This window comes from Odontomachus brunneus, unplaced genomic scaffold (assembly GCF_010583005.1).
Source record: "Odontomachus brunneus isolate Ranch 3 - 2012 unplaced genomic scaffold, Obru_v1 Obru_scaffold_146, whole genome shotgun sequence".
Taxonomy (NCBI): domain Eukaryota; kingdom Metazoa; phylum Arthropoda; class Insecta; order Hymenoptera; family Formicidae; genus Odontomachus; species Odontomachus brunneus.
The window spans coordinates 829,368-839,925 of record NW_022639596.1 but is presented as its reverse complement, the minus strand read 5'-3'; positions in this window follow the sequence as shown (position 1 = coordinate 839,925).

Here is a 10,558-nt window from a genome sequence, read left to right as displayed (position 1 = left end):
TGCCGAAGTGTAAACAATATTGTTTTTTTGAGCATTGAATATGTCGAATTTTGTGCCAACAAAACACAATTTGCGGGAAGCTTTGCTTTTTTTCTTTTATTTGAATAAAAGTGCTGCTAAAAGTCAATGAATGTCGGAAGCTTATGGTGATTATACTCCACCGATTTCAACATGTGAGTACTGGTTTCAACGCTATAAAAAAGATGATTTTGATGACACGGAATTTGATGAAAGATGACACGGAAGACAAGGAACGTCCAAGCCAGCCGAAAAAGTTTGAAGATGAAGAAGTGGAAGTTTTACTCGATCAAGACCCGAGTCAAACGCAAGAAGAACTTGCAGAATCATTAAACGCTGATCGATCAACGATTTCCAGACGTTTGAAGGCCATTGGAATGATTCGAAAGCAAGGAAATTAGGTGCCGTACGAGTTGAAGCCGAGGGACGTCGAAAGGCGCAAAATGATCTGTGAATTGTTGCTTCAAAGACACAGAAGAAAAAGTTTTTTGCATCGTATCGTGACGGATGATGAAAAATGGATATGCTACAATAATTCGAAGCACAAAAAACCATCCATGGTGCAGGCCAGGCAAACCATCAACATCGACGGCAAAGCCGAATATTCATGGCGCCAAGCTTATGCTCTGTATTTGGTGGGATCAGCTGGGTGTAGTGTATTATGAGCTACTCCAACCCAATGAAATCACTGAAGAACGCTACCAACAATTGATGCAATTGAGCCGAGCATTGAAGCAAAAACGGCCAGATTACGCGAAAAGACACGACAAAATGATTTTCCAGTACGACAACGTTTGAAACATATTGCGAAACCGGTCAAGGAAATGTTAGAAGCGCTTAACTGGGATGTCCTACCACACCCGCCGTATTCTCCAGATATTGCTCCTTTCGATTATCACCTATTTCGATGACTCATAGCCTGTCTGAGTAGCGCTTCCATTCTTATGAGGATACCAAAAAATGGGTCCATTCGTGGATAGCCTCAAAAGATGTATCATTCTTTTGACGTGGAATCCACCTATTATCAGAAAGATGGGACAAAGTAGTGGCTAGCGATGGACAATATTTTGAATAATCAATTTGTAACCATTTTTTCACAATAAAGCCGTATTTTTACCAAAAAATCCCTTAAAATTAATGCACACACTCCCAATACATATAAGATTTATATTTAATTCTAAATGATATTTTGATAAAATTGTAATACTATATATATATAAATTTTTTTCATTTACAGTTACTTACAGGCTTTTATTTGAAATAAACGATATTATATAAATTTTTTAGTTATATTGGTTTTATTTATTAAAATCTGCATTAACTTTGAATGTTTTCTTTATTTGTGAAGAACTTAATAGAGTTGTTTCAAAATTTTGTTTACCTAATGAATCTTTTTACTTTCGTGCACCAATCATTTTAACTATGATCTTTGTCAACCTCCTTTTTACAGCTGAATTTTCAACAAAGATGTTATGATTGTTATGATTCATTGTTATGATTAATTGCCATTGTATACAGTTACATATAACATTACTAATAGACATTGCATCCACATACAAAAAAAATGTCATAATTAAAAATTTTTAACTTGACTTTTATTTTATTATACTTTTATATTGTTGTAGAAAACATTTCTACTTTTATATATGCAATAAAAGTAAACAAAATCGCTTCTTAATTTGTAATTGTAGGATATTCAATTTTTAATTGTAGGATATTCAATAAAAGTAATAAATAACTGGTATAGTTATTAACGCATCATTATTAACATATTTTTGGATTTTATTAATATTTTTGTATTTTAGATCCGTCGCTGATCGATTTGGCGTAAGTAAAGATACCTATGGAGATATGTCTTTAACGTTTATTACGTACTAGAACAACGTGTCCATAATTACATAAAATGGCCAGAAGTGCCTGAATTACTACACCTACAAGAGAAATTTGCTGCTATACACGATTTTCTTGGTATAGTAGGTGCCATAGATGGGTGCCATATTCCAATTAGTGCCCCAATTCAGAACCGTAACAGTTACATTAATAGAAAAGGATTTTACTCGATTTTATTAGAAGGAATATGTGACCATAAAATGAAATTTATTGATATATACCAGGTGTAGAAGTATGAAACCGGAATTTTTTTATACAAATAAGACGTCTGTTGTTCGAAAGTGATAAATAATACTTTATTCAAAATAATTTCCACTGTTTTGAACACATTTTTCCCACCTCTCTGGCAGTTTATGAATGCCGTGCCAAAAAAACTTTTCATCTTTTGAAGCGAACCAGTTATCTAGCCATTTTTCCACATTTTCATACGAATCGAAGCGTTGGTTAGCGAGAGCGTGTCCTAGCGATGCGAACAGGTGATAATCGGACGGAGCCAAGTCTGGAGAATAAGCCGCATGCGGTAGTAATTCCCAACTGAACGACTCGATCGTTTCCTTGACCCGTTTTGCTGTATGTGATGGGGCATTATCATGGAGCAAAATGACATTGTGTTGCCTTTTTGCATATTCTGGTCGTTTTTTAGTCAATGTTCGATTTAAATCGATCATTTGTTGTTGGTAGCGATTAGTATTGACGGTTTGACCAGGTTTCAGCAGTTCATAGTTCATAGTTCATAGTTCATAGTTCTTCGTTCCTCACGTCAAAATCACCACTTTTGAATTTTTTAAACCACTCGAAACACTGAGATTTACCAAGAGCATATTCACCGTAAGCTTCGACAAGCATTCGATGTGATTCTGCAGCAGTTTTCTTTAAATGATAACAGAAAATCAATGCTGTCCGCAAATCATAGTTAGTAGGCTCGAAACGTGACATGTTTAAGGTTATACAAAAATATACTAGAGAATGAAAGTTGGGGTTATGTTTGTTGACAATATTCGTCAGCTGTTAGGAGAATATAATAGCGCGGCAGTAGCGGTCTTACGGTCACTAAACTGAACGCTGGCACCATTTATAGGGGAATTCCGGTTTCATACTTCTACACCTGGTATATATATATATATATATATATCCATTTACAAATTCGTATATATATATACAGGAATTTGCAAACGGAAATGAGGAAGAAGGAACGAGCCGAGCATCAGAGACAATGCAAATCGTCGAACAAAATATGATTGCCAAAACGATCAACCAAATAAGGAAATGGGGATGTCAATTTGACGGAAAGGACCCCGTTTCATTTCTAGAGCGTATTGAGGAATTGCAAAATAGCTACGGCTATACGGATGATCAGATGCTGCAACGCCTACCTGAATTATTAAGAGATGGTACGTTACATTGGTACCGTAACAATAGACACTCATGGAGAGAATGGAATGAGTTTTTAAACGCATTCAGACAGCATTTCTTTCCGTACCGTTATCGTTTCCAGATGAAACGGGAAATTCAACGGAGGCAGCAAGGTCCGAGCGAATCATTCCGACAATACGCTACTGATCTCACCACACTAATGCGACGAGCGGGAGGCTTCTCGCGTCGCAAATACATAGAGCAGGTGTATAAAAATATGTCGCCAAATTTGAAAATTCATATTCGGACACTATTAAAATATTAACCATCAATATAAAATATTCAGACACTAAGAGAGCTCGAAGCAATGGCTATCGAAATCGAGGACATCGAGCGGCAACGAGTAGCATTTCGAAGAGATGCAAAGCCAGTACCGCGGGCACCGATAACAGCCGCGATATACAAGGCTTCAGAATGCTGCTGGCGGTGTAAACAGAGAGGACACACAAGAAGAATGTGTCGCAACGAGCAGAAGAAGTTCTGCTCGCAGTGTGAAAAAGATGGAATATTGACAAAATAATTGTCATCCAAGACTGGGAAACTATATACGGACCAGGGAGGAAGGCAATCCTCGGTCCTAGAAATGCCTGATATTAAATACACACCGCGACCGCAAGTAAGTATTCAGGTATATGGAGAAAAGTTCGACGCACTGCTCGATACACAGGCTCTGAAATATCCTGCATCAATCAGGAAACTGCAGAAAAAATAAAAAATGACTAACAGACAAAGCAAGGAGGTACGCAAATAGTCCGCTTAGCGGACAGCGGTAGCACACAGTTAGCAGGAAGCATAAACTTTCCAATAACAATGAATAAGAAGCAGTATGAGCATCGATTCCACAGATTACCGACGTTGGAAATCGCCATGCTAATCGGAGTAGATTTGTGGGCGAAACTAGGAATAGCAATTCCGCCACCAAAAAGTAAGCCGCAATTAAGAAGGAATAAAAGAACGTGCATTATTTCCGAGGGGATGCAGCCGCGCACCGAGAAGAAAGAGGCACAATTAAGAAAATTCTTAAAAACAGAGTTCACGAAGTTCGAAGGCATCACGGGACCGATAGACATGGTGTGACAGAATAAAGGTCAAGGCGGGTACGGAACCGATTAAACAAAGATATCGGCCTAGAAATCCGGCAATGCAGAAAATAATAGATCGAGAGGTAGCAGACATGGAAAAAGAAGGAATCATAGAAAGCTCGCGGAGCATATGGAGCTCACCGATTGTGCTGGTAAAGAAAAAAGACGGAAAGCACCGATTCTGTGTGGACTTTAAAAAAGTCAATGAGGTAACAGAATGGGATGCATATCCGCTACTACAGATAACAGCAACGTTAGACAAACTAAGAGGAGCAACCTACCTAATAACTTTCGATTTGAAAAGCGGGTATTGGCAAGTGCCACTAACAGCCGATAGTCGACCAATTACCGCATTTACGATACCCGGCCGAGAACTGAAGCAGTTCAGAGTTATGCCGTTTGGACTGCACTCGGCTCCAGCAACTTTTCAAAGATTGCTGGATACCATCATAGGACTGGATCTAGAAGAAAACGTTCAGGTATATCTCGATGATATCATTATCGCGACACGAACGTTCGAGCATCACTTAGAAGTATTCAAGGAAGTATTTCTAAGGCTAAGAGAGGCAAAGCTACGGCTGAATAGCGAAAAATGCCACTTTTGCCGTCCGAACCTGAAATATCTAGGACGCATCGTGGATAAGTCAGGAATTAGAACGGACTCGGAAAAGACAAATGCGGTAAGCAACTGGCCAACGCCAACAAAAGTGAAACATCCGGCAATTCCTTGGGATGACTTCCTGGTACAGGAGGTTCATCGCCAGTTTTTCAAAAATTGCTGCATTACTGACAAATTTGACCAAGAAGAATGTCAAATGGCACTGGGGCAGAGGAGAAGAATGCGTTCCGAAAGTTGAAAGAAACTTTAATTTCAGCACCGGTTCTCGCCTGTCCAAATTTCGACCTAAAATTTATATTGCAGACAGACGCTAGTAAGCGCGGTCTCGGAGCGGTACTCACACAGAATTTCACGGCAGGAGAGAGAGTAATAGCATACGCTAGCCGCTCGCTAAACAACAGCGAAAAAAATTATAGCGTCACAGAGCTGGAATGTCTCGCAGTAGTGTGGAGCATACGGAAAATGCACTGCTATCTAGAAGGATACAAGTTCACGGTGCTGACCAATCATCAGTCACTAAAATGGCTACAAAAAATAGAGTCACCAACAGGGCGAGTTGGTAGATGGAAGTTTTAGTTGCAGCAGTATACCTTCGACATCAAGTATAGAAAGGGGAACTCAAACAAAGACGCCGATGCACTCTCGACACAGCCAGAAATTGCAGAGATAAACAAAGATATACAGTGTCCTTGGTATCGGCGCATGTATGAGGATACAAAGAAACAACCGCAGAAGACACCAGACTATGAAATACGGGACGGCTATACCATCATATCCTTTATAGTCTGGACTTTAAAGAGGTACCTAACAGCAATCAATGAAAGTTGTATTTATCGCAGGAGCACCGATCGGACATACTTAAAGCATATCGCGATGAACCAACAGCAGGGCATCTGGACATTGCCAAAACGATCTGTCGAATAGACAGACTTTATTATTGGCCTGGCATGCTTAAAAAAATAAGTATGTACGAAAATGTACGAATTGCCAAGCGCACAAGGCAGCATACCGACAACCTGCAGGACAAATGCATGCCACAAATGTGCAACAACCATGGGAGCAGGTTTCTATTGATCTGATCGGACCTCTCCCACGGTCATGTCACAGTCATACGTGGGTATTGACCATGCAGGATCGTTTCACAAAATGGCTAGAGGTAAAACCTTTGAGAAAAGCCACCGCAACCGCAGTAGCACAGGCAATATTAGAAGAAATTGTGTACCGACACGGATGTCCGAAAATACTAGTTTCGGATAACGGTACACAGTTTAAGTCCGGCAGCATAAAGAAATTGGTGCAGGATTTAGATATTACACAGAGGTTTACACCAGTGTGGACGCCTCAGTGCAACCCGGTGGAACGTGCAAACCGCACATTAAAGACTATGATCTCACAGTATGTGGGGGAGAGTCACCGGCAGTGGGACGCGCATTTAAACAAAATTAAATTCGCATTTAATACCGCAAAACAAGATACCACGGGATTTTCACCCGCGTATCTTAACGCAGGCAGAGAGCTGGCCGGAGTGCACGTATGAGAATGGGAATAGGAAGATTCCCAAGTACCAAGCGAATTAAGGAAACGGCTAGAATCGGCATATGAATTAGTACGTATAAATATGGCCAGAGCTTTCTAAAAGCAGGGAAAATATTATAACCTGCGTAAAAGGCAATGGAAGCCAAAGATCGGGGACGTGGTTTGGAAAAGGAATGACGCACTGTCAAACAAAGAGAAAGCAATAAACGCGAAATTGGCTCCGAAGTTTTTAGGTCCAATGAAGATAAAGAAAATAATCTCGCCAGTCATAGTCCACTTGCAAGATAATAATAAAAAATGGTATAGACAAATCCATATTCAAGACCTAAAAACGGAGAATGATCTGATTGGCACAAAATCCGACGAAGAGGGGAAAGCCAAAAATCAGATATAAAATAGAGAATTAGAAGTGAATTTGGCAGTCGATCCTGAGCTATCGAAACGAGAAGCAAGCAGGATGAAAAAACCATTTCTTATGTAATTATTAGACTGACTCGAGAGTTGGGAGCCACCAACCGGAGACGACTCGGCGCCCTCCAAGAGGCAGAAGCCGACCAAAGCAGATACAGAGACCCTGCAGAAGGGCTTACACGAAATCGACGCCAAGCGAACACCACTTGCGTCGATCAACGAAGTCCCAGATGTGAAGACGTCTGCAGACACCGCTACGAAGAAGTAGACAGGTGGTACACATATCAGGAGGCCGATGTTTTGAGTTGCCATACTACGCGGCAGCCAAATCATTAATTTATCACCGATGCGTAGATGGATAGTTATGGCGTGTGGACTTTCATACGTCCGGTGCCGCAAGAGAAGTACGGAAAGTCGAAATGAACTTACATCTCAGGCAATAACATACGGACATATGCCAGAAAAATCGAGAAAGATTAACATACGCAAAAAAAAACCTCACGACCAAGATCACAGTAGCAACAAGGAATGATAGAACCAAGAGCCAAAGAATATATAAACAAGAACAAGCTAAAAAGTTTTACTTAGTCCACAGTATAGTCAAGAGTAGTACACGGTACGAAAATAGCATACATATGGACAAAGACGTAGACAGCACAATTTGCGAATTACTCGCCACTTGGAATGAGAAGGAGGCACAGAGGTTATGGGACACGTTGCTACCAGAGGAACGAAAACCTACCGTACTCACATCACCGCTACCAATAGGTAAAAGACCGCCGAAAGAGATGGTACAGAAAGACAGGAAACCTGCGATAGCTTGTCGGAAAACACCGTCGTTATCATTATCGGCACAAAGGAAAATGGCGATACTCATAGGGAAATCGCCGCCAAAGCCTACAACCGCTCAACAAAAAAAATACCATCAGTCACTTGGGGCACAGGCAACAACGTCTACGCTGTAACTTCAAGTCAACAACAGGCTACCAGAAAGCAGCAAAGATCGAACCGCGACGTTGCTACCGCCGAACACACCAACCGAACCGAGTACGAAGACGATAATAGAGAAACCGCCGCCAGCCTACACCACGGGCCAACACGATCACGAATCATGTCAAATATCATGGTAAAACCACCAACCATCATTCCGTATAATAACCAAGGCGATAAACCTCTGGTACAAGTTCTAATCGCAAAGAACACGATATTAGAAATACCGTATTACGCGGTGCATAAATCAAGGCGATACCATCACTACGTAGACGGCACCCTGTGGGTAATCAAGTTCAATACGCAGGGGAAGGTTCAGTCAGTACGTGGCCGGGGCGACCACTCATATAGAAGGGGGGTGATGTAACGATCCGGATAATCGTTACGATTATAATCAACGCATAACAACGCGAGCGCAAAGAAACGCGAAAGGACAACGCGTCCTGTAAACAGCGCGGCCGCCGAATATCAGCGGTAAACAACGAATCAAGCGTGATTCGCAAAATATAAGACGCCGCGAATCTGTAATCGAGATCAGATCCGATCTACCGTTCTTCCGAGAGAATCAGATCATCCGCTCTCGAAAGAGATCCGCAAGTACCTACTCTTGGCAGATTACTGCTCGCAGATTCGCGACAGTAATCACTCCTCCGTCGACTCACGGATTCGTGATATCGACACTGTTTCTACACCGTTCCTGGCAGATTGCGGCTCGCGGATTCGCGACTGAAATCATTCCGCCGTCGACTCACGGATTCGTGACATCGACATTGTTCTCTATACCGTTCCCGGCAGATTTCTGCTCGCGGATTCGCGACTGAAATCACTCCGCCGTCGACTCACGGATTCGTGACATCGATATTGTTCTCTATACCGTTCCTGGCAGATCTCTGCTCGCGGATTCGCGACTGAAATCACTCCGCCGTCGGATCACGGATTCGTGACGCCGACACTGATAAACTACCGTTATCCGTCAGATTCCACGGCCGTCGAAAGGCCTGGAATCAACACACCGGAAGGACGCTTAAACGCAACTTTCATACCGCAAATCAGATCTCGCCTTAGCGCGAACGAGATCACATTGATATCGAGTCGCTGCGTGCAAACTCGTCACCGTATACGCGAAGTTGCGTTCTTTTGCAGCGCAGCTTCGACACCGCGTCTTAAGGATCCGTATCAAGATCACACCATTATCGACTCGCAGGGACGCGAGTCGATCTCCGCGATATTCACCGAACCGATCTCCGGAAGCGAGATCGGAATCATATCATTACCGCGACGTATAGGCGCGTCCACGGCATCGTCTTCACCGCATCTGCGATCGGGTTAGAACGAGTCGGTCCTGTTCAATAACAAAGGCAGAACCGATAACTAAGATTCCGCGTATATAGGCGAACTTCCGCACCGCATACACGAAACCGCATCGCATCTCTGCGATAAGAGATCTGAGGTATCGCCATCGGGGCGATACACCGCATGCAGCTCAGCTGCAACAGCATCGACCGACCGCATAAACCGGGCTGCATCGAAGAGCAGCTAAATAACCGAAAGAAACCGGTATTAAACTGGTATTAGAGGTGAACAGCTGAAAGCGTCAACAGATAAACTCTCGACGCGACAATAACACCATCCGCGTCCTCTCGCAAGCTATCGCCTAAACAAGGCCTCTAGCCTATTGTACACAAACCGACGAAAACCAACGGCGTCGACACCCAACATCGGAATGAAATGTACAACACTTAACTGATTCTAAAATATATAATTCAGTTCAATTCTTAAATCACTGTTTCTAAAATTATTCCGCCTCCTACGAACTCGAACCGGCGAGCGATCCGTAACGCGACACATCGCGGTTACAAGAAGGTTATCAAAAACACGTGTTGTAATTAAAGGAGCATTTGGTATGTTAAAAAGACGATTCCGTAAACTCAAATATGTATATATCTTGCGACGTGTATTCGCGAGTGTTGCTTGCGAGCGACGGCAAACAGTCGCCTGTCAGCCGCGTCGGCAAATTGCCGGCCCCAAATCACGCCGCAACACCAGACGGAAAGTTGAACGCCAGGTGCGGAAAAGGCCGCACCACCTCGATAAATGCGAAATGCACTAATTATTACAAATTCGCGCGACCCGAGAATCGTCGGAACCGATAGTCCTCCGTTATTTAAGTCGGAGACGGGAAGGGTTCAGGAAGAAGAAAGATGACTCCAATCGTTATCGGTAAGAAGAAAATTTATTTATAGGACTCTAGCACGTCCCGACAATAGTCTTGAGACAATTTTCACAAAAGAGCCGCGATACTTGTGACGGCAACGAAAATGCGACAATTAAGACCCGAGGACGATCTCCTCGGGTGAGCTGTATTACACACGGTTCGCTCCGTGGAAGGGACGATGGTACACAAAAGACGGTAACTACACGAGACGAAATAAATCGAGCAGATGCGTGATCTTACAGGATGAGACGGCTTTCCCCGCGAATGGCGTCGGCGGTGGCGGCCCTCCTGGCGACCCCGCGCTGTCCTCTCTCTCGCCCCCTTTCACGCCTCTCTCTCTCTCTCTCTCTCTCTCTCTCTCTCTCTCTCTCTCTCTCTCTCTCT